At 41.5% G+C, this 25,524-nt stretch overlaps 1 pseudogene; it reads right to left on the reverse strand.

The window, feature by feature from the left end:
• Positions 1-20,582: 20,582 nt before the first annotated feature.
• On the reverse strand, positions 20,583-24,099 carry LOC104857365 (annotated as a pseudogene).
• Positions 24,100-25,524: the final 1,425 nt, after the last annotated feature.

Raw genomic sequence — 25,524 nt, forward strand, 5'->3', positions numbered from 1 at the left:
TCTTTCTCTCTGCAGCCTTTTATCAGTACAATTTCTTCTACTGAGTGAGGACAAATAGAAGAAGAAAATCCCATGTAAATCCAACCTGGGCGGAGTCCCTAGTCTCTGGTCCTGTAGCTCCTCAGTGTCTGATTTCAGGATCCCCTGCAGCGTTGGATGGAGTCTGCGGAGAAAACTTTTCTGCTTTATTCTGAACGCTCTGATGTGGCCAGGGCAAGGACTCTGCTTTTGCACAGATGAGGGCACACACGTCACGGGCAGAGAATGTGCAGCTGACTAAAGTTATGACCATAACCAGATCCATGGGAGCATAATATTTTGGATGCTACTTCATGTGGTATCTGTGAAGTGACATGTCAGATCTGCAAGGAAAAATCTCATTGCTTAACTCCCCTGACTACAGTTTTTCTCTGATGAACACCTCTGTTTATCATCTTAGGCCTCTGTGATCATCAGTCGAGTTTCCTGATCTCGAGTGGCCAAGTGCCCATGACCGTGCGGAGTGTGGTGCTGTCCTCCTGCTGTGTCTCTCCCCATCATTTTGTCCCTGGTGGCTTTCTCCAAACAGGTCACCTCCACGCACTGCATGTGCTGTGTGCTCCTCTCACTTTCCACAAAACCCCGCTCATCTTTTAGGATCAAGCTTAAGCTCCCGTCTTCTCTGGAATCTTCCCTAATTTTCTCTTGTCCGGGATTCTCAGGGAAAAACACGGCCATAGTATTTTGCAGCTCCTCTCCTGGAGAGGAAGAGTCCATTTCCCTATTCCTAGAATCCTTGAATTCCTTGTTTTCTTTTTCTTGGGTCCCGGATTGACCTTATGCTTTACTGTGATCATACAGTGTGATGGAAATGGGGCCATACGAGTGCTACGGCTGGGCCCCAGGTGCCTAGAAACAGCCTCCTTCCCCTGCTGCTCTGAGCCGAGCCGCTGTGAAGTCTGGACTTCAGAGATGGGGGAACCCTCCAAAGTGGAGGGGAACCAAGGTGCCCCAGCTGCTGGTGCGCAAGACCGCCAGGACAGCCCTCCTCAGCTGGCTGTCAGAAGATGCCGTGCTGGGAGTGTCCCCACTACTGTGTAGTCATGGGCCCAGAGGTGGTGGTGGTTTCAGGCTGGGAAATGTTGGGGTGGCTTGCTCTGCAGCGGTGGACGACTGTCTAACAATGGGTTATTTTTCTTGGTGAAGGTTATGTATCTGAAGGCAGACGGGAAACCTTGAGAAGGAACCTTGGTTTCAGAAAATCTTCCCTTTCTCCTATTTTTGTTCAATTAATTCCACCACTATTTAGTCCCGAAATTAGGCAATCTCTCTTTGGGAAACCCAGGGACGAGGGTTAAATGCCTTTTTTTTTTTTTTTTTTTTTTTTTTTTTTTTTTTTACTGGGGATTGAACTCAGGACCTTGAGCTTGGGGAGCAGGCGTGTTGCCACCGAGCTAAATCCCTGGCCCCTTTATTTTTCTCAATTTGAGACAGAGTCTCACTAAATGGCCCGGGATGAACTCTTGACTCTCCTGCCCCAGCCTCCTAAGTAGCTGAGATTACAGGTTTGAGCCACCACACCTAGGGGTAAGTAATTCTCGATGGGATGGGCTTCTTCATCCCCTCTCCTTATGATGGTACATTTCCCACTTCATCTCAGTGTGACAGTTCCTGTTTTCCTGTCTGTTCTGGGTGGAGCCAAGGCCTGCGGTGGCGGAGATGGAGCACACCCGCAGCGTCGTTCGCCGTGACCCAGCGTCTGGCACAGCGCACTGCGTGTGCGCAGCAGTTTCCGTGTATGGCTCCCGTCAGGTCACCAGTGCCTACTGATGTCCTTGCCAGGTCACCTTTTTCACTGTGGGGCAGTCCCGGGCGAGACAGTGCTTTTACTGTTGGAGGGATAAACCTTATCTGCTCACCTTCTATTCATAGGCTTACACCTGACCCCAGAGCTGGGAAGAAAAATTCCCTGCATATTTGAGCACAGGCGTTGTACTCCCCTAAATCAGCTCCCTTTCGGTTGAGGAACAGCCGAGAACTCTAGCACTTCCGGCTCGAAGGCCCTGAACTTCCCATCTCACTGTCTCCGCTCAGTAAGAATCTAGAGATGGTGTGTGTGTGTGTGTGTGTGTGTGTGTGTGTGTGTGTGACAGCTTAGGGGGCTGGGCACCAGCAGGAGTCTGACACAGGCAGAGGAGAGTGTGACACCCTGGCCACTGTTTAGAACTTTCTTCTTTTATTCATGCAAGGTGAACACATTTGTGGGAAGCCAGCCATGGCCCACTGGCTTTTTGAAAGACAACATTTGTTCCTTTTTAAGGACTGCACGTGTTAAACTTGTTTTGACCCTGCACGGGAGAAACTCGGACAGCCAAAGATCTGTAGGAGTCAGGTGCTTCCTGTTAAAGATCTGATGTTATCTATAGGAGTCAGGTGTTGTAACTCCATTTTGTTAAGTTCCTCCACCTATTGTGGGAATCATGACTATTAATTGCAAGTGTTGTTAATTTGTTTTTCTTGAGCCTGCTTTCTCTTGCCCGGGTGAACCCTCGTTCCCGTGGAGCGGGTGTTGAGGTTACTATGGTAATCCTAGCCCATAATAGTTCGATCTTTTCCTTTAAAAGGCTGATGCCTGCCTGCAATAAACGTCGCCTTGATCAGACTCTTGTCTTGGCGTCCTTTCTTTCTCTCTGCCCCATCTGCACCCCGCTGCTCTTTCAGGTTTGAGGCACTGCGGGACAGTGCTCTGCGTCGCCGGTTCGCGACACACATTGATTTGCTGGTGAGCATCCATGATGAAAGAATTCTAGGTCAGAGCTCTTTCAAACTAGGAATCTACAGTTCTGATTAACCTGTACCGAGAACATGTGTGGTTATTTTCATATAATTAAAAAAAAAAACTGCAGCGGGAGGCACTTGGAATGCTGCTGTATGGACAGCTGACTGCATCTTGTAATACCTATGAGAACTGCTGTTGCCTAGAATTTCCCATCCCTTCCCATCTTGTCCCATGTAATCAGGGCTTGTCTTCAGTGGGAGAATCTCTGTTTGGCAAGGCAAGACTTTTCGTTTAATTCCACTGGATCCTACCTGTAAAAGGAAAAAAAACCTACAAGTGAGGCTGTTTTCAGAGAACCAGCCATTCTTGTTCTTCCAGTACCGGAGACAATGCGGGGGAAAGGTGGAGGAATGGATTTGGAATCAGATAAATGTGGGTTAAAGTTTCTTTTCTAGCACCAGGTAGCTGTGTGATGAGAGGAAGTGATTAAGCCTCCCTGAAAATCAGTGGTCGAAGTGAAGGCATCAAGTCACGTGGCCGCACCTGGCAGGAGAGGAGCTCCATGGGCTCCAGCTCTGCTGCATGGTCCCGGCAGGTGTTGGGTGTAGTCGTTGTGACTCGCCACGGCCCGCACCTAGATCCTCATAGGGAAACTGTTGTTGAATGACAGGACAAGCCCAGTGACTCGTATGTTTAAAGGAGGGAGTAAGGGACCCAGGTGTTTCCTCTAAATGTTGAGATGGCACAGAGCCCTTTTCTCAGGGTGGACATTTTTGTAGTGTCATTGTGTGCGTGTGTGAGTGTACAACAGCCTAGATCTGGGACCGGGGGTGCAGCACAGTGGTAGATCATGCATAGGGGCTCTGGGTTTGAACCCCAGTACCGGAGGGGGAAAAAAAAAGCCAGACCTATATAGAAGTTTAGGTGAATGAAGTCGTTAATCTGGGCGGAAGTGTGGGTACCCGTGGACGTGGAGAGGTCTGGCTCCTACTGCTTCCGGAATCAGATACCAGTCTTCCAGCGGTGGCTAATTTTCAAGGCCCTCTAGTTTTCCTCAAACTTGTCACGCTGCCGGTGCTGGTTGTAGCATTTGTAGGCACATGCTGCCATCTTGCGGTAAAGCCTAAGATTGCACCCTCTGAGGCGCTCTGAGCCTTCGCTGAACTTTCTTCCTGGGTTTTCAGCAGATCTGCTCTGATTTCTGGAAAAGAAGCTATTCTGTGAGAAATCAATTTTAAAAATGTATAAATTGAGATAAAGATGTATGTATTCCAGAGTAAAATGTGTATTTATTTAGCTGTGCTGGGGATGGAACTCAGGGCCTTGTAACAGACAAGTGCTTTTCCGTTGAGCTACATCCTTGGCCCTACTATATTTAGTTTTAAACGTATAGAAACCTTACAAAGTGCCAAGTCACTTAAGGCCATCAGCCCAAAGCTCTGATAAACTCTTTAATTCTGCCTTTCATTGTGTTTATTTAAGGAAAAAAGAAATACCCCAGATTTTTGTAATACAGATTTATACACATACTAAACCAAAAAAGGTCCAAGATCAACTTTTCTATCCACATTTTTACTTGAAAATCTTAACGCAGTCATATGTTAAGTGTAAAGAAGATAAGATATGAAAAGTAGTGAACATTCCCTCTTCACATATGCCTCTCTCTCCAAAGGAAACCAATGTAAATTGTTCCTTCTAGATCACAGGTTGATACAAACCTCATTTCTGTGCAGCAAGTATGACACTCAGTTTACAAGTGAAAGAAGTATACTTTATTTTTAGGACAAAATTATTTTCTATTTTGAGCCTTCATCTTCAGGGTTGGTGGTAGTTGTAACTCCTTCACCTCCAGTCATTCTGTATGTTATGATTTTTTTTCCACCCCCAGCACTGCAAGGGGGAAAAAAGTTACACCTGTATAGGTTAGGTGAATGTGGCACAGTTAATGATTTGATGAGGGGAAATTTGGCCCTTGATCATCTATCTGTTTTTCCGAGCATCTTTGATCTTTTTTTTGGGTACCGGGGATTGAACTCGGGTCCTTGAGCTTGTGAGACAGGTGGCAGCTAAATCCCTGGCCTCGAGTGGGTGTGTTTTTAATTGCAATTTCAATTCCTTTCATAGGTAGGGGTTTTCAGGCTATATGTTTTTTTTTTTTTTTTTGTACTGGGGATTGAATGTGGGTGCTTGCACTTGCAAGGCAGGTGGTAGAACCACTGAGCTAAATCCCTATCCATGGTTATGTATTTTTTTTTGATGTCTACAAAACTCCACTTTATTTTTATTTTTTTGTTTTTCATTTCTTTTTAATTGAGTTTATTGGTACATTTTAGGGACACAGTACAGTTACATTCATTGGTAGGATCTTGCACCTTTACATGACAGGTCTTGGTTCTCATTTTTTCCCCTTGTCCCTGCCCTCCCTTCACCCTCTCCTCCCCTCCCCATCTACAACCACTTTATTTCCATCTTTTCTTTATCTCACATTTTTTTCTTTTCCCTTTTATCCTTCCCCTACCCATCCCACCTTCCCTACACCTTTAGCCCTTTTCTTCCTATTTCACATTGTCAGTTATCTCATTAGGATCTTATGTACTATTATAGTTTATTTGCACCAGAGAAACCGGTATTTACACATGTGTGACTTATTTATTTCACTTAGGAGTATATCCTCAATATGTATCCATTTTCCTATGAATGAATCTAATTTCTCATTCTTATAGCTGAGTAATATTCCATTTTATAGAAAAACCACATCTTTATCCAGTTTCCAACTGATGGGCAAATGGGCTGTTTCCAAGTTTTAGCTATTACAAACTGTGCCACTATAAAGTTGGGTGTGCATACATCACTGTGATATGATTCTTTTAGTTCTTTTGGAAAGATACCCAGTTAGAGGGATGGCTGGGTCAAATGGAGCCTCTAGTCCCAGATCTTTGAGTTATCTCCATATTGATTTCCATAGTGGTTGCACCAGTCTGCGCTCCCACCAACAATGGAGAAGGGTTCCTTTCTCCTCACAACCCCACCAACAATTGTTATTGTGTGATTTCTTGATAGCAGCCCTTCTTTGTGGGGTGAGGTGGAATCTCAGAGTTTTTTTCATCTGCATCTCTCAAATGACCAGTGTTGTGGAACATTTTTTCATATATTTACTTGCTGCTTTTATTTCTTTGAGAAGTGTCTGTTCATTTCAGATGCCAATTTTTGAATTGGGTCTTTATATTTGGGGGGTCTGATTGTTTTGAGTTCTTTATATATTCTAGATAATAGTCCTTTTTCTGAGAAGCAGTTGGTAAAAATTATTTCCCATGTTGTAGGTTGTCTCTTAGTTCTGTTGATGGTTTCTTTTGCAGTGCAGAAGCTTTTTAATAAGATGAGATCCCAGTTGTTGATTCTTTCTGCTAGGTAGCCTCTTCAATAAATGGTGTTGGAAAAACTGGATTTCAACCTGCCAAAGATTAAAATTGGACCTTTATCTTTCACCATGCACTAAATTAAAATCTAAGTGGATTAAAGATCTAAATATTAGAACAGAAACACTAAACTTACTGGAAGATAAGTTAGGCAGAATTCTGGAAGACAATGACATTGGAAAAGATTTTATGAACAAATCCTCAGCAGCATGTTTATGTATTTTTTAATGAGCTTTGGTAATTTATCATAAAAGGATTTTTTCCCGTATTTTATCCAAGGTTTTGAATTCATTGGCATAGAGTTGTTACATTTGCCTTTCATCCTTAATATCTGTAGAAATTTAAGGGACTTAACTCGTTTCTGATATTAGTAATTTGTGTCTTTTAATCACGCTGGCCAGACTTTGATTAATTTTATTGATTTTTCTTGAACTATTTTCCACTGTTGTTCACTATTGCCTTTGTTTTCTATTTCATTGATTTCCACTTTGATCTTTATTTTTTCTTTTCCTCTGCTTAATTTGGATTTAATTTTCTCTTTATTTTTATTTTCTAAGGTGGACACAGAATTATTGATCTGAGAACTTTCTTCTTGTCTATCGTAGGCATTTAGTATACATTTCTGCCAGTACTCCTTTAGTGACACTCAGCAATCTTAAGTATGTTGTGTTTCATTTTTATTTTGCTTCCCTTTCAATTTCATTTTTTGACCCATGGGTTATTTAGCTGTGTATTATTTAATTTCCAAATATCTGGGGATTTTCCAGAGATATTTCTATTCTTGATTTCTAATTTAATTTCTTTAGGGTTAGAGCGTTGTATGAATTGTTATCCTTTTGAAATAATTGAGTCTTATGGCCCAGAATAGGAATTTTTGGGGGTAACTCTTGCATTTGAGAAGAATATTTATCTTTTTTTTAATTGAGTTTATTGGTACTGTTTGGGTATACAGTACAGTTATATTCATTGGGATCCTGTATTTTGCATGATGCATCTTGGTTCTTATTTTTTCCCCTCCCCTGCCCTCCCTTCACCCACTCCACTCTCCCCTATTTACAAAGACTTTGTTTCCATTTTTTTCCTTTTCTCATATTTTTTCTTTTCCCTTTTTTCCTACCCTTCCCACTTCCCCTACTCCTTTAGTCCTTTTCTTCCTATTTCACATTATCAATTTTGCACTTTGAACCTTACAGTTTTACTTTTTCACACCGGAGAAACTAAGAATATTTACCTTGCTCTTGATGGGTTGAGCATTTTAGGAATGTAGGTTGTTCACTCTAACATCATTGCTGATTTTCCATTTGTTCCATCAATTATTGAGAGATCCTTAGCAGTTGTGAATTGTTCTCTTTTCATGACCACATTTTGAATAGCAAGTACTTAGAGAGTGCTTCTTATCTCCCAAGGAAGCGGGGTAGGAGGCCTCCCCAGGCCGCAGTCTGCTTTTCCTGTGGACTGCTCACCAGTGTTCAATTGTCAGTTAGTTTTTCTGTCCCCTCACAGATCATTATTTCCTAGGTAACAGTGACTAGGTTTTGTTATAGTCACATATGAATGACTCAAAAAATATTTTGATGACGTAAGAAAGACATTTAAGGCTCAGTAAATGAACAGGTAGCACAGTTAAAATCAGGACCAGGCATTCAGTGAAATGAGAATTTCAGCAAGAAGTGGTGGTGAGAATATAAGGACTTGGGAAATTAAAAGAAATTGCTGGGGTGGGAATGACTTTTTACATGATGAAAAATGCAAAGTAAAAGTTCATAAACACATCTGACATTGGGTTCATTAGCATCTAATCAAGTTAGGAGGGTCCTGTCCCCAGCCTGTTTCCTCCCTACCCCATCCAAAGTGTGGGTCTCCTATGAGAGCTCTTATGTATACTCAAAGATAACAATTACAAAGGTCTATTGCTTGGTACTGTGATTGAGCAGCACTGAAGGAAGGTTTCCCTGTGTCTATAGTAATCAGAAGTAGGAAAGTTCATGGGAAGAGGAGGCATCGTGCTTAGGGAAGACAGCTTAGGGACAGAACCATGGGTTCGCCAGGTGCGTAGTAAGAATCTAAGATTTAAACAGAACAGGACAAGGCTGGAGAATGAGAAAAAGCAGCCAGAGGTTCTTTATTTTTATTCTTTATTTTTCAGTTCTTTATTTTATTCATACATGTTTGTAGTATGTAATGATTACATTATTTGTGGGGAGTTGGTACATGTTCATGACGGATCTCAATTATTTTTTCATCCCCTTTCCATCCTCTTCGCCCTCCTGCTTTTTTTTTTGGGAGGCTTAAATGGTTAGAGAGTGGCGCTAGTAGACAAGTTTACTCTTAAGAGGTGGTGCATGTGGTGTCATTCCGTGGTAGTGACATGAGGAGGTTCAATCAATGCTTAGAAACCCTGCTTTACAAAATCAAGGCAGATGCTGAGCAGCCGTCACTGAATGAATGGGGAGAAAAATGTAAACTTGATGAAGCATTTTTATCTCCCATCTGTTTCCCTCTGCAATTTCAACTTGATGCTCTAAATCCAAGTTCTCCACTTTCCCCCTTCAGGTTACCCAGGTTGCTTCTATCTTAGAAGTTATGGGCGGTCAGATTGTTTTGGAAGTGACCTGTTCAGCCAAGATGTTGAATTTAGATTTCTCAAAGATGGGATCTCCTCATTTATGTTGTCAGATTTTATCCATGTTTTCCTACCCTGGGCTTTGACTTTGCGTGCGCACTGTCCTCATAAAGAGATAGGAAAGGATTTGTTCAATGGTTTTGTGTCCCAATGTTTACCTTAGCCACGTATACACTCACAGCTGCTGGAATACTGGTGTAGGAGTTTATTCAGATCTTTGTCTAGGTATTGGCTATACAGAGATAGGAAAAAAATGAATAGATATTATTTAGTTACTTATTCAGAAATTTGTGACTTCCCATAAGTCCCTGGGCTAACTGTGGGTTGCTGGGTTTGGTTGGGAGCAGCTGTGTCCAGCCGGCAGCTGGGCTGGTCCAGGAGCTTCACTCCTATGTCCAGTGCCTCAGGGTTTCTCCACGTGGCTTTTCTCACCTCTTGTGGTGTCTCGTCATTCCATAGTCGTCTACAAGCTTCTTTACAGCAAGGTGACCAGCATCACCAGAGAGAAAGTGGAAACTTCCACGCTTCTGAAAGGAGAGAACCAGAAATGACACCATTTCTGCTGCAGTTTCTTTGTCAAAGAAAGTCACAATGCCAGGAAAGAGTAACGGACTCAATAGGTGAGGTAACACACATTTACGGGGAAGAATGCACTTCATGGTGACCCTTTTTGGAAAGTGTCCACCACAGAAGCAAGTAGATAAGAAACAAAGCTAAAATTCAGTGAACGCTGTGTCGGATAGCGGGCTGTGTACCTGGCGTGTACTGTATTATCTCATGAGACCCTCAGACATAAAATCTTCATACCCAGTGAAGTAGGAATCGTTCTTCTTTCCATTTTATAAGTGAGGAAATGAGGACGTTGGAGGTTAAATAAATCATCCCAGATCAACAGTCTCATAAATGGCCTTGTCAGGATTCAAACTCCTTGGAGTCTGCTTTTTTTGTTGTGTTATGACACGCAAGTGAGTAAAATGGCTAAACACTCAATGTGGCATCATTATGAGGCAGGAGATTAGGGCCGGCAAACCAGCTGGGCGATTGGGCATGATCTTTCAGGTACAGAGACCTGTCCATCATGGCCAGGACGCACGCCCAGAGCAGCTTCGGAGCCCTGTGTGGGCTGTCCTGGAGCTGATGATGGAGAATACAAAAGATGACAACTATTACAGTTGGTATTTGTGAGAAATTTAATGCAGGACAGAGAAATTTACAAGATTAGCTGACAGTATCTGTCCACAGAGTCAAATGTAAAAGAGTGTAAGAAATTTGTCTGCATATCTGAAGAATCCAGCTGAAGGCCATGTGGAGCCCACCACAATGTCCCGTAGGAGTCCATACCAAGAGGTCCAGGAATCTGCGATGGGAGACTGAAGGGTCTGCCCTGAAAGCCTGAGGGCCCATGCTGGAGGCTACAGAGTCCATGCTGGCAGGCCGAAAGGCCAGTGCTGGGAGCTGAAGAATCTGCACCAAGAGACACGAGATGGTGCCCAAGGTGAAGGCAAAGACCAGAACTCAGAACAGCAGCCATCTGAAGACCCGAACTCGGCCAAAGAGAACAGCCAAAGCCCTTCTGAAGAAAAGTGGCCAGAACATCGTTTTTCCAAGGAAAATCAGCTGAAATCTTTCCCTCCCATTCTCTTTTTCTACATTCCGACAATAGGCCTCCTTAAGTGGGTCTTTGGTGCCCAGAACCATGCTGACTCAATTCAGCTGGGAGTTCCCCACTCAAGTTGATAATTAGTCAGTGTCTTTTTGCTCTTGCAGTGGCCCACTCGGCATGGGCAGGGTATATTTTCTCTTTTCTCTTCTTTTCTTTACTTTTTTGAGACTTCTTTTTCACTTTTTCTTCTTTTACTTTTACATGTTAAGCTTTTATATTCTTTGGTTGTCCCTTCCAATCCTTTGAACAGGACAAGAGCCTGGAAAGGACCACTGGACACCCGGAATCCAGTAGCAGTCACACTAACAAATGCTATGAGAGAGGGTTCAGAAAAGCAAGATCCTTGTTGTCTGGGAGTTCAGGAAGTTGTTCAAAAAGGAGACCCAGGTGCTTCAGGCTGACTGAGATGTGAAGAAGTTAGTGAGCTAAGTATTTCTTGCAGGAGGGAATGACATCCTGAATATGTGTTTGAAGAGAGGAAGCAGAGGTGCACACTGAGATTAGCAATCTGTTTAGCTTGGGTGGGCTCTGGAATTCAAGGAAGGAGGCTGAGATCTGATGGAGGCAGGGTTTGGGGCCATATTTCAAAAATACTTAAATATTATGTTGAAATATTTAGGTTCTGGTTTAGTGGAAACTGGGGGGACATTTAGTGTTTTGGAACGAGAGATCGATCTGTTGGTCTGTCTGCCTTGGTTATTTGTTTTGCAGTGCTAAGGATCAAACCCAGGGCTTCATTTATGCTGAGCACACACTCTACCAACATCAGCCCCAACAATGGAAGGCAGCTATGCTAACCACTCTACCACCAACAATGGTATGGATCCGATGAGGGGCCGATGTCAACTTTTGGGAACTGACCCAATGGTGAGAATAATTTATAATGAAAGAACATGACATTTTTCTTTTTAAATACTTTGAAAATATATTGTAGACTAGTAATATGATTTTTCCTCTTCTCTCTAAATTAAACCCCCAATAGCATAAGTGCACTTACTTTTCTGGCCTGCTTCATTAATTGTTATTATTTTTTTTATGTGAGACAGGGCCTTACTATGTAGTTCAGACTGCTCTGGAACTGACTGGGTAGCCCAGGCTGGTCTCAAACTGCCAGTGATCATCCTGCCTCAGCCTCCAGAGTGGTAGGATTACAGGTGTGCGCCACCACACCCCACTAGAATAGCCCTTTAAATAATTCCTCATTGTTTCCACACCGCCTTTTGGTTATTCCTGTTGCTTGTACACAGCAAGTACGTACATATGGTTCTGAATATCGTACTTCTTCCCCATCATGATATAGTCAGATTAGGGGCTTATGGGAGTAATTCAGAGTTGGCCACCAGAAAAAAACTGGGCCAGACACAAAAGAGCACAAAAATGCAGGACATGTGGATTTATTTTGAATCATCTTTTTCTCTGCAGCGAGGCTGGCCTCTGCCAATAGGAGGTGAACATTTTGAAGCTACACATGAATGAATACTTAGCTAAACGTAAGAGACAACATTGATCAGGGAGAAATCTATTACACGTGTAGGGAAATACAACAGCCTAAATAGGCACCTTGGTGATAATTGTGGGAGACTGACTGCAAGACAGCTGGCTGCTTGCATTGCAGTTCCCTGAGCGAAGGAGTTGTTATGTTGTAAGTTCTGATTGGCCGTGATCGGCTGCCATCTTATGGCATTATTTACAATAACTATTTTGTAGAGCTGAGTTTCGCTTTCCAGAAAAAGCACCTGTTTCTTGTAAATCATGTGTACTCTGTGAAGCCATAATTGTGGCCTTGTACAGTTATCCTTGAGATTGTTTTTCATCCTTGAAGCTGTTTTTACCTTTATATTATTGCCTGATATAAGTGTGAGAGCCGTCTGGCAGAGAGTAGTAGTAGTAATAGTAGTAGTAGGAGTAGAAGTAGTATTAGAAGTAGAAGTAAAAGAAGAATAAAGAAGAAATCTGTTTGAATCTGAGCATGACTCAGTGTGTTTACTCTCGGTGAATCCTCTCAGGTTTGGGGCCTGCTGGCAGGACCCCGACGTCGCGGCTCGCGACAAGTGGCGCCCGAACAGGGACCTGAAGGACAACCGAGGGTCCGGACCCAGGTCGGCTCTAAAGGAGAGAGCGACGGTGCTCCGAGGGACAACGGCCGCGCCTGATCCTCGCGGTAAGTAAGCTGAGACCCCATGAAGGGTAGCTGAAGGAGTTGATCCTATAAGTTTAAAAGGTAAAAATATGGGACAAGTAACCTCCCAAGAAAAAATAGCTAAGAGCATACAGATAGTCCTAGAGACATTAGGAGTCAAGTTAAAGAAGAAAGAATTGAAAACATTTGTAGAAGCACTAGATAGTATTTGTCCTTGGATTTCTAATGAGGAAATAATTGATATCGGAGTCTGGGAGAGGGTTAAAAGACAAATTAATCAAACACTCCTGCATAGACAACACTTTTTCTTTCTGGGCCATAATTTCTGCGGCCCTGGGTCACAGGCCAAAAGCACAAATAATGCAAGCAATTAATGAAGTGGAAAAAACTCTGGGGGAAGAGAGGGAAAAACGCAGCCGAACCTCTCAAATGCCCTCAGAGGCGGGAGATAAAGAGGAAAAATTGAAACCAGAGGAAAAATTGAAATCTCTCTTAGAAAAGAGATCTCCCCCCATAACTCCCAGCACTCCGCATATGGAAGAATGGCCACCCGACCCTGAGAGGGGGTCGTCTTGGCCCACGCAGAAGGAGACACCTAATGATTTATGCGGGGCCAACCCCTCCGATAGAACTTTAAAATCAAAGGCTTTAGCAACTCTAGTTGAAGGAAGAATAGCCTCTCTCTCTATTGCAGGGGAGTCCTACACCCCTCTGCAGAGGTGCCTCCATAGGGCTCTGGAGGCAGGGGAAGATGTCCCTAAAGAGCTCTTTCCCATAATTGAAGTTCAGGGACCCCAAGGGCCAATTAGAGAACATCGCCCTCTTGAATTTAAGTTGGTAAAAGAATTAAAAACTGCTGTGAATCAGTATGGCACTGCAGCTCCTTTCACTTGTGCTATCCTGGACTCCATTGCTGGATCCTGGCTAACACCAAGTGACTGGATTGCGGTCTACCGTGCAGTTCTTTCAGGGGGAGATTTCCTCCTGTGGAATTCCTATTACTCCGAGCAATGCAAGGCGGCTGCCATCCGCAATGCTAATGCCGGAGCTATCATGGCAAATTATGACATGCTTATGGGAGAAGGATTGTTCGAAAGCATGCAAGCCCAAATTGGCTATGCACCCCCAGCTGGGGAAGGGGTTTTTGCTTGTGTTTTTCCACAGAATGCTAATCAATCATGGTGGATCCCGTAGCATTTTATCAAACAGATTAACGCAAGCCGTGAAAAGGACCAAAGACAATCTTCCGGTGTTATTTTGTGGGATGTTGTTACAGACTCTGTTAATCCCTTAAAGATAAACATTGTGAAGCCTCCTCCTAAGAGCTAATTCTTCCTGCTTTTCCATCTTATGTGCTTTCTCATACTTTGCCTATCATAGTAAATGATTATTTTTTACATCCACAAATAGAAGGTTAATAGTAAATGAGACAGAAAAATATTAGGAAAGCTATAAGTAAGAGTTATGCTTTTGCATCTTGTTAAAAAACAGGTAAAGAAAGATATACAAGACCAGAAGCCCTAAGTATATAGAGAAGGTGTATGGAAATCATATAAAAAGGTTTACATTTACAGTCAAGAAGAGCTTTCATTCCTTTAACCCTAATTCTACAAGAGATCTCTGTTAAGTTTGATCTACAAAAATTTTGACTAGTCATAACTAAAAGATTTTATAATTCAATTGGCCAAAACCATCTGAATGCACTCGTTAAAATTGTCTTATATGTTTGTCTGTCTTAAGTGTTATATGTTTGCTCTAAATGTTCAAAGATGTTTGTATGTTCTTGATCAAAATGACGTCAAATATAAATAGATTGTTGATTTCTACAACCTGGCTTTATAGGATCAAATAAAAAAAATTAAAATATAAGTAAATATAAATCTTTAAGTTTGGATACGCTCCCGTCGGTGAATAAAGAAGCAGCTGCTCAGAAAATTTATTCTGATCTTTGTTCACTAATGGGAGCCACCAAAATAATTTTTTATAGCCTTATAAAAAGATATATCTTGTTAAATATGTTGTTGGGAATATTTTGTTGGTTATCAAAGGTCTGAATTGTAGAAATGTTATTGTAATATGTTTCTGATGGTTATTTTCTGTATAAGAATTCATATAATTATAATAATTACTGCTACCTTTTCTGGTATACAAAATGTTTTGCACTCATATTGTTTGACCATGCAGGTTTTCCAGCATATTGTTTATGAGAATAACCTTTTGGTCCAGGTATTCTCCCTTCTCTTCTGCTCCACCTACTTATGGTTACAGGTACATTTATAGACCCACCACTATCCCTGAACAGCTTGAAGCTGGGTTTCCACTGAGGAGACCAGATTGGGACCCCAACACTGGAGCAACAGAGAGAACTCAAGGATGTGTCTTGGTGCACAAGCAGAGACTTTATTGTCCAGAACAAGGATTCATTGGAACTGGTTTGGCTATATTTCAGCAACGAATGGACTTATTAAATGAAGAAGTTGAAGGATTATGATTACATACTCGACTGGACTGTGATCCCAGGTTTCAACAACTCTGTCTTACTCCCTTTCCTGTCAAAAACCATTCTGAGGAAGTTAAACGGCTCTCATCATTGTTACGAGGGTCTTGGAATCGGATATTTTTAAATCTAACCAATCAGTTATCATTAGATATTGAAATTCTGTCTGGTGTTCATGCTAATCCTACTTGGCTTGATTTTGATTTTGTTACAGAAATTTGGGAAAATTTGAAAAAATTGTTTTCGCCTTCATGGATTGTTATTTGGCTTATTGCTATTGCTGTTATGATTGGGTTATGTATTATGGGTTACTGCATGTATCGATACTGGATGCGTTCTCAGTTTAAGTATGATCGGCTTGTTATGGCTGTGCAGGCTTCTATGGAAGGTGATGCAGAACGTGCGTCCATTTATTTGGCACAAGCACGATCCGTTTGAAACCCCACTCGCTAATAGAGTTCCAGTGACGGGTAAGGATGAGGACCTTTCCTACCAACCTAAGACAGGTGCCCCAGCTTGATCGTGGGTTAACCGAAGACGGGTAAGGAGGAAAGCTACCCTCACCGCCTAAGACAGGACTCTATCAGTTTGAACGTCATCTTGGACGTTCACAGAGAAATGGGGGAATTGTGGGAGACTGACTGCAAGACAGCTGGCTGCTTGCATTGCAGTTCCCTGAGCGAAGGAGTTGTTATGTTGTAAGTTCTGATTGGCCGTGATCGGCTGCCATCTTATGGCATTATTTACAATAACTATTTTGTAGAGCTGAGTTTCGCTTTCCAGAAAAAGCACCTGTTTCTTGTAAATCATGTGTACTCTGTGAAGCCATAATTGTGGCCTTGTACAGTTATCCTTGAGATTGTTTTTCATCCTTGAAGCTGTTTTTACCTTTATATTATTGCCTGATATAAGTGTGAGAGCCGTCTGGCAGAGAGTAGTAGTAGTAATAGTAGTAGTAGGAGTAGAAGTAGTATTAGAAGTAGAAGTAAAAGAAGAATAAAGAAGAAATCTGTTTGAATCTGAGCATGACTCAGTGTGTTTACTCTCGGTGAATCCTCTCAGGTTTGGGGCCTGCTGGCAGGACCCCGACGTCGCGGCTCGCGACAATAATGAACAGGACACAGACTCTGCAATATGACAGACACTCATTTGGCTTTTGTCTGCACAACAAACTTGTGATTTTGAGCAATTCTCTTCATCATTCTGAGCCAGTTTCCATTTTTGTAAAACGTACCACCTCATAGGTGTGTTTCAAGGATACTGTTGCTACCAAAGCTTTCTACTCCTCAGATTCTGTGACAGCTGCTTTCAGTGTTGTGCGCGCGCACATGTGTGTATGATTTTATTGATGTTTGGAGGCTCGTAAGCCTTTACCTTGGAAATAACACCATCAGTTTCTGCTATTGTATTTTTCTTTAGTCTCCCCCTCCCCCATTTGGTGGTTATTGAAGTTATTTTTGGTGACAACAGGCTGCCCTTGCTCTAACTCAAGCCATGGCTGCGGGCTGTTGTGGGATTCTGAGGAGTGAGGAGAATACTCCTGGATGCTACTGTGGAATAGCAGGAAAGAGTTGAAGCAGAGGCAGAATTTGGAGGTGAGGGCATTCTCAGGACTGGTTGTGCAGCAGTCTTTTCCCTGTCAGGCCCACCTGTGCCGGTGCTGGTGTGCTGGATTTAACATTACTCGCTTGCTAATTCCCTAACTCTTTATTTGCATCTTGTCTTTGCATTTTATCAACTGCTACCTCATACTGTAGATATTTATAAGAATCTTAGCACTGTTTTTAATATTATGAAGTCATTTCTGATTCCACAGTCCCTAGTTCAGAGTTGGCACATAGCAGGTACTTCAACTTAATTCACTTCTCTCTCTCTTTCTTGCTCCTCCCCCCCTCTATCTCGCTGTTGTTGCTTTTGATTTAGAAGGAAAATTAAAAATGGGAAATTACCATTTCAATAAATCCCCACAACACCTTACAAAGTTGTTCATACGTTGTCGTTCACTTAAACACCTGAATGTCTGGTTTGTGCATAACTAGAATCTGAGTATATAAAGAAAAATAAACACAGCTCTTGGCCTTGAAAATCTCCTGGTTTGGTGTGCAAAACAGTTACACAATCAGAATATTTCACAGACAAGCACTAAATATTTTATAAGGAAAGAGGCTGGGCATGATATCACACACCTATGATCCCAGCAATCTGGAAAGCTGAGGTAGGAGGATCGAACTGAGCCCGGCCTGGGCAACCTAGTGAGACCCTATCTTAAAATGAAAAATAAAATTAGAAGGGGCTTAGGTTGTAAGCTCAGCAAAAAGGCTCTGGGTTGACCCTGCAGTACTAAAAAGAAGAAGGAAAAAAGAAAAAGGAAAAAAAAGGGAGATAATGTTTGGGGAAAGCTTCTGGGTGTGGCACTTGTGTTGAAGGAGTGTAGAAAATCACCCAAGGAAAGAAAGAACAGTGCACTTCAGACAAAAGACAGCAGGAACAGTGGGGGAAGGTGGGAAGTTACGGGACTGTGAGAAGTTGTGTTTTACCAGAGTTTGTGGGAAAGAGTTCAGCGTGATCAGAGAATAGAAGACAATTATTGGAGAATGGAAGATAAACTAAAGAATTTTGGGGGTGAAGAAGGGAGAGTAGAGAGGCCAGACCAGAACAGTAACTCTTGCCTTGGGCACTAACAGGTCTTACCTGATGGCATGCCTGTCCAGTTCAATAGTGACAGCCTGCCCTTGTTTGTGGGGCGTACACATCCAAGCTGCAGATAGTGCTGAACCCTACATATACATGGTATTTCCTCTCATCCACACCCACATCAGTGTCATTTAGAGAAAGCACTTGACGGTTTCTCTTTGACCAGTATCACTCTTTAAATTTCCAGTACCACTATTCTTCTATTTGGGAGCCATTATTAAGTAAAATGAAGTTTTTTTTGAACACAAGCATTGTGATACTGCTGTAGTTAATCTTGTATAATTGTGTGTGTGTGTGTGTATATATATTTTTTGTACCGGGGATTGAACTCGGGTCCTTGCACTTGCAAGGCAGGCCACTGAACCGCTGCCTTGAGATCTGAGAAGACACTAATCTACTTCTACCTACATAGTTTGACTATTTTGCACATTTTATATAAAAATAAAAAGTATGTGGCCTTCGTCACTGAATTCTTTCACTTGGCATGATGTTTTCCAGGTTATCCATGTTGGATTCCTTTCATTTAGCAAGATATTTTTACTAGGCATAGAATTCTACTTTGAATTTTTTTCTCTTAGTACCTTTACTTTATTTTTTTGATACCGGTGATCAAACTTGGCTCCTTGTGCTTGGAAGAAAGGTGGTAGAACCACTGAGCTGAATCCCCAGCTCTCTTAGTACTTTAAATGTGTTGCTTTACCATTTTCTTTTTTTTTGCATTTGTTTTCAATGAGAAAATTGCTATTATCCTTATCTTTGTTCCTTTTTAAATAAAATGTCTTTTTTTCTTTTGACTGAACTTAAGATTTTTCTTTACCATTAGTGTGAGCTATCTGATTATAGTGTGACATGATGCCGTTTTTAATCATGGCCAGGTATGGTGGCACATCCCTGTAATCCCAGGGAAGCTGAGGCAGGAGGATTGCCATAAGTTTGAGGCCAGTTTGGGCTACATAATGAGTTCAAGGCCAGCCTGAGCTATATAGTGAGACCTTGTCTCAAAAACAAACAAAAAAACAAAGTATTAAATCATGTTTCTCATACTCGGTGTTCATTTTAACCACTTGGATATGTGGGTTTATGGTTTTTATCAAATTTGGAAAATTTCAGCCATAATTTCTTAAAATAATTTCCCTTCTTACCTTTGAAGATCCCAGCTAACTATATAATAGGTTCTTTAAAGTTGTCTTACATTCCACTGATGCTCCTTTAATTTGATTGGATTATTTTCTCTTAGTGCTTCATTTTCAATAGTTTCTATTACTATACCTTCAGTTCACTAAGCTTTTCTCTGCAGTGCCTAATCGGCTATTACTCTCATCTAATATATTTTTAAATCTGATATGTTATATTTTTCATTTCTAGATGTTTTATTTGGATTTTTAAATATCTTTCGTACCTTCACTTCAAAGTTTGAACACATAACCATTGTAATGTCCTCGTCTGCTAATTCTAACGCATTTCAGTTCTGGGTCATTTTTGATTGAATGACTTTTCTCCTTCTGATGTGTTTTGTTTGGGTGGTGCTGGAGAACCCAAGGCATTTGTCTATCACTCAATCACATCTCTAGATCTGGTTCCATTTTTTAAAAGTCATATTTATCACTCATTATTTTCTTTCCAAAAAAATTTTTTTTGGTACCAGGGATTGAACTTGGGTCCTTGCGCTTGCAAGGCAGGCGGTGGAACCACTGAGCTAAATCCCTGGCCCACTGTCCAAATTTTTAATACCAAGTAGTGATATTAAATGAACACTGTCACTCTATATGTCAATAAAATTATGTTGAGAAATCAGGATAGTCATTAAGCATAGAGTTAATTACGTGTATATTTCTTTATACTTTATATATAAAAAAGAAACTTGTTTCAAGTGTGCCCCAGGTCAATAACAGGAATCCGGGGAACTTTGTGCTGAGAGGCATTTATACTTGGCTTTTCTTCCAATGAAGAATAAAAGTCTCTGTACCATCAGCTCAACAGTTTCTTAAATGTTGCCAAAGTCACTCAGGGCACTGATTCTCAAAGCTAGCCAAATATCTGAATCATTTCCAGAGTTAAAAAAGTAACAACGCTTATATAATGCCCCTAAAATACAGAATTGATTGTGGATAAGCTCAGTCCTGGGCTTCTAGTGCTGTTTCATAGTCACAAAAGTCAGTGTTCTGCTGAAGGACGCTCCCTGCCTGGATTTCAGTGAATAACTGTTACTTTAAGCACCAGATAGATGCATATCTCTTGATTAAAAATAAATATCTTAGGGGATATAATTTCATTCATCATTGCCAGGCACATAGCAGTTGCTAAATTTTGGAATGAACACATGATTGCCTTATATGCTTCTTTTATGTCTCTATCATTCTAGCGGGTTATGAATATAAGATTTCAAGAGATATGTATGGGGAAGGGAGTAGAGTTAATATGAGAAAATGAAAAATAATGGAAACAAAGTCTTTGTAGATAGGGAGGGGTTGAAGGGAGGGCAGGGGAATGGGGATAAAACAAGAACCGAGATGGATTATGTAAAGGTGCAAATTTCCAGCATTGAGTGTCATTATATTGTATACATTAAATGTACCAGTAAAATTAATTAAAAAAGCAATTGGGATAATGTTTAATGGGAAACAAAAATCTCATATAAATATTTAAAGCATACACAGACATTATAGCAGATCAAAAGGTGAAAAAGGATATACAAACCCATGCAATATTTAGCACTTGAAAATTCAGTGAGCTTCCAAATAGGCTTCACATTCTTACACTTAGAAACGAAGCAACCTAAACAACTAGTTCGTCAATTAGTAGCCATAAGCACAGGAGCAGATGAGTTTTCTTTCCAAACAGAATTACAAATTTCCTGACGACGATCCATTAGGAGAGAAATTAATCTTGAAGTAAGAAGCTCATCAAGTCCCACTTCAGCACAGCACATGCTGAGAAGATGTGTATACAGTCAGCACCCATGTACGCCCTGGGCCACAAAGCTTGGGCGTAGCAATGTTTTGGCTCATTTGAGAAATCACGCACCTTAAAAGTTGACACCGTCTACGCTTGCGTCGGGGGATAACACACAACACAGCTGTGGAGCGTGGACGGCAACTCTCTCCGGGTTGCAGCAAACCTGTGCCAGTGAACGTGGCAGAAGCTGGATGTAGAGTTTTCTGAAAGTTCTGTAAGTTCTGTAGTACTTTTGCACAGTCTTTTATTGTGATGCTGTCCTCTCTGAGTTCACCTTCCATACCTTTTTGCACACTTACGCTGCCTTGTCCAAGGTCCAGTTTCATGATAACATCGGCCACTGGCGTATTGAGACAGCAATTCCATCTTCCTTCCTTCCTTCCTTCCTTCCTTCCTTCCTTCCTTCCTTCCTTCCTTCCTTCCTTCCTTCCTTCCGCATGGGGAATCAAACTTGGGACCTTGCACTTGCCAGGCAGCCAGTGGAACCACTGAGCTAAATCCTCAGCCCTCCATCTTGTGCTACTTCTTAGAAGCAAACTCTGAGATATACAAAGCTGTCTGAGCTTGTGTTCCCCATGACAGGACTCCTCTTGGTCTTGAACAATCAAAGTAGAAGTTCTCTTAAAGCCACCATCACAGAGTGGCTTGTGAATACTTCCCTCTGAATGAAGTTTCAGTAGGGATTCCTGTTTGGGGTTTGAGTCTAAAAGCTGTTCATTATTTTGTTGTTCTGCATTCAGAAGAGATTGAGGGAAGGCATACAACACTTTTTTTTTTTTTTTTTTTGGAGACAGTGTCTCACTGTGTAGTTGAGACTGACCTGGAACTCACTGTGTAGCTCAGGCTGATCTCGAACTCACAGCGATCCTCCTGCCTAAACCTCCCAAGTGCTGGGATTACAGGTGTGCACCACCACGCCCAGCTATACAACACTTTTTTACTGAGTAGCCTGGCATATCTACAATATCTTACAAAGAAGAGCACCTTGGTTTGATGTTGGAGGACGGAACATGCAAATTAATTAAGCTGATTAAATTGTGACAACTTCCTCCCATTACATTATTAGCTCTGATTATTTTGTTTCTTAAATTCACTAGCTGCATTTTGTTAGAGCATATTTCTTGATATCCTTGATCATTTATCTGTAGCCTCTCAGTAGCATCTGGTTCTTCTTGGTTTTTGTTTCTGTGAAGCAGACTGAAAAGAGACTCAGTTGATTTTAAGGAATTCAGATTGTTTAAGTGAAGGATGTTCGAAGATTGTGGATTGTGTTGAATTTTCTGTATCCCACTGGGTCTACCTGAAACAGGGACATAGCCACAAAACAACCAGAAATGTTCACAAACACAGCAGTACCCCAGTTCATGAACTTGATTCTTCCCACGATTCTGGTTGCACACTGAGTTGGACGAGAACTGAATCAAATTCAACAGTTAGGTTAAATGCTGACCTTATGGGGAAATTTGATTTGGTTCTCATCCAGTTCAATTTGTGACCAGAATTGTGGAGAGAACTGAATTCATGAACTGAGGTGTCACTGTAATTCATAATATCTAAATGTAAGTGGAGGTTCAGGGAGATCAAGAAAATAATCTGCAATTTTTCTGAGTACCTTGCTCAAATCCAATGTCGAGTTGATTATTTGTATCATTATTTCTTGGCCAATTTGCTAGGCACCATGGCAGATAATACCCAGGGAGGAAGGTCAGCTGATTTGTTTTGTAGGATGAGCGCTCCACGCTTACCTGTGTAGGCCATGTTGTACATTATAGAGAGAGGAATTACTTGGTGTGAATATATGAATTCTTCTAGGGAGGGCACATATGAAATGGTTTGCAGGTAGATCAGAGTAACATCTCCTAACTTCAACATCTTCCCAGCTTATTTCTCTATTATCTCCTGAGTTTTCTTGATCTTCTCTGATTTCATAATTTACTTTCTCCTAGTTGCCTGAGAGGAAGGTAACCCATGCTTCTTGGGAGTTCTACAAGGTAAATTTTGTAATTCAAAATATTCTTTTTATTTTTGTAAAAATTACCTATGCTATTTTTTCTCAATTCTTGATGCCTTTGTGGAAGTGTTTTAAGTGAAAAAGTTGCAGGAAATCCAAATATCTGATTATTTTTATCAAGATTTTCTGACCCTCAAGCTGGGTATGGTGAGACATGCCTGTAAGTCTCAGCACTTGGGAGGCTGAGGCAGGACTAGTTTAAAAAATAAAAACAAATTTTTTTGATACCAGGGATTGAACTCAGGACCTTGTGCTTGCGAGGCAGACAGCAGAATCATTGAGCTAAATGCCAGGCCCAGGACTATTGCTTTGAGTTTGAGGCCAGCCATGGCACATAGTTATCTCAAGAACACCCTGAAGTGCATAGAAAGACCCTGTCTCAAACAAAACAAAACAAAACAAACAACTCTCTGCAGATCTCTGGACTGTGCACTTTCCTTCTCATTTGTGTTTTGTGTGGTGGCTGCTGGTAACTTGGGTCTCACTGGACCCTTAGATTTGTCTCCTCGATCCAGGGATCTCCATGGCTCTGCTTGGTTTCCCCTCCATGTGCAGAAGTCCTGGAACTCTCTAAAGAGTGTACACAGTGCAGTCATTTGGGTAACCTTGTTTCCCACATGCCTTTGCCACGCCTCTGCCTTTGTTGCCTGATGTCCAGTGTCTTGAACACTTTAGTTTTATATATTTTTAAGGTATGAGAATATGGAAAAATCCGGTTTCTGTTACTCTATCACGTGTGCCTTTTTTGGTTTGTTTTTGTGGTGCTAGGGGTTGAACACAGGGCCTCATGCCTTCCAGGCACGCTCTGTATCACTGAGCTACACCCCCAGCCCATTATATGCTCCATTTTAAATACTGGAAAATATGGACCATAACTAAGAAAGACAGAATATTTGTCATCACTACCTATTCTGGAAATAACTACTGCTTATTTCTTTTTAGTTTTTCTTCTCATAAATCCTGCATGCCAAGTAGCAAAATATTTGTGGGGATCAGATGACTTGGTTTTCTTATCTAACTCACAGAGGTAGGCGACTCTGAATGCAGAGCCACCCTGCACTGTGACGCTGCATGGAAGCTGAAGGTGCACTCCCTGTATGGCCACTCTGGCCACTCAGATGAGAGCTGAGCCCAGGCTGGCACCAGCAGCTCAGCCGTGAGCTGCAGCCCCGCCAACTGCAGTGGGCTCACCTGATGCTGCACGCTGGCAGACAGGTCTGCAGGCCCACATGGCAACCACTGCACCTGGTGTGGCTGGGGCTATGCTGTCAGGCACGTGCTGGGCCATGCCACCATGGAGGTGTCCATGGAGGAGTAATGCTGAGTCCTCAAGGCCTGACATCACTTCCCGGGAAGTCTGGTCTGTGCAGCAGTAGCAGCAGCAGTAGTAGTAGTAGTTTGGCCCTTGCTTCTAAGAGGTAAAGTGGTTTTTGAAGTGTGCCCAGAGCTGGGGTGACATTAAGCTTTAAGGAGGTGCTGAAATAGTGCAATCTTGCAAATGGACTTGTTTTATCAAGAAATTTAAATTTGTAAAATCTGGGTATGTAAAATCCCAGCACTTGGGAGGCTGAGGCAGGAGGATCAATGGAAGTTTGAAGCCAGCCTGAGCTACATAATGAGTTCAAGGGTAGCCTACACCACAAAGTGAGACCCTGTCTCAAAAGAATAAATAAAAGCCAGGCATGGTGGTGCACACCTGTAATCCCAGCACTCGGGAGGGTGAGGCAGGAGGATTGCTGTGAGCTTGAGACCAGCCTGGGCTACAGAGTGAGTTCCAGATCAGTCTCAACTACACAGTGAGACCCTGTCTCAAAGAGAGAGAGAGAGAGAGAATCAATAAAAAGTTCCTATGTAAGTATATTTTACTATTTTGTTTATACTTGGTAACACATTTACATTTTTTATATGCTGTAGCAGACTTCAATGTAATTTCTGTTAAGATTTTGTATTTCTCATTACGGTGACACAGTTTAACCTGACAGAATGTCAGATTCTTTTATCGTTGTATTAGTATTGTGAATAATCATGTGAAATGTTTTGAGACAGAGCACTGTATTGTGAATATAATTTTATAGCTTTTATTTCATTTAGTAGGACCCATTCCATAGATATGGAAAACTAAGAAAGTTGATTTCTGCTGTATAATCTGGCATTTGTCGTGGTTTAAAGCTTATTTTTCTGTGAATGAAACATATTCAATAAAGTACTATTCTTTAAAATTAAAAAAAATTTAAATTGAAGAAATATAAAGTCAACTCTCATGACTGAGATGCTTTAATATAAAAATGTAATTGACAGTGAAAGAGTAAAGTGTAAAACTGTCAGTCAAACCTCTCCTCTGTTAATAGTTTCCTTGCTTTTGACTTGCAATCGGAGAGGGTGTTCTGAGTGCACAGAAGTTTGTGGAGGTGATACAGAATTTGGAATGGGCAGATATTTGTGTGGCCTCCTTCCACCAGTTGTTAGGCTGCTATTGTGTGTGAATTAATTAGAATAAAGCAATTTTCTTCCAAGGCAGAAATATATAGGTAATGATACTTATCTCATGGGATACTGCAAGGACTAAATAAAACTTTATTTATAAAACATCTAGTGCACTGCCAGGTACATGAAGAATGAGTAGTTAATGCTCGTGGTTAGGAGTTAGGGAAATACAAGGCAGAGAAAAGCAGATTAGAGCATAAAGATCGCAATTTGTTTGTGAATCCTGGGAAAAATACTATAAACTACCCTGATGTAACCTTGCTGTGGCAGTTTTCAGAATTTA

This window comes from Fukomys damarensis, unplaced genomic scaffold (assembly GCF_012274545.1).
Source record: "Fukomys damarensis isolate Sample0158 unplaced genomic scaffold, DMR_v1.0_HiC HiC_scaffold_32, whole genome shotgun sequence".
NCBI classification, from domain to species: domain Eukaryota; kingdom Metazoa; phylum Chordata; class Mammalia; order Rodentia; family Bathyergidae; genus Fukomys; species Fukomys damarensis.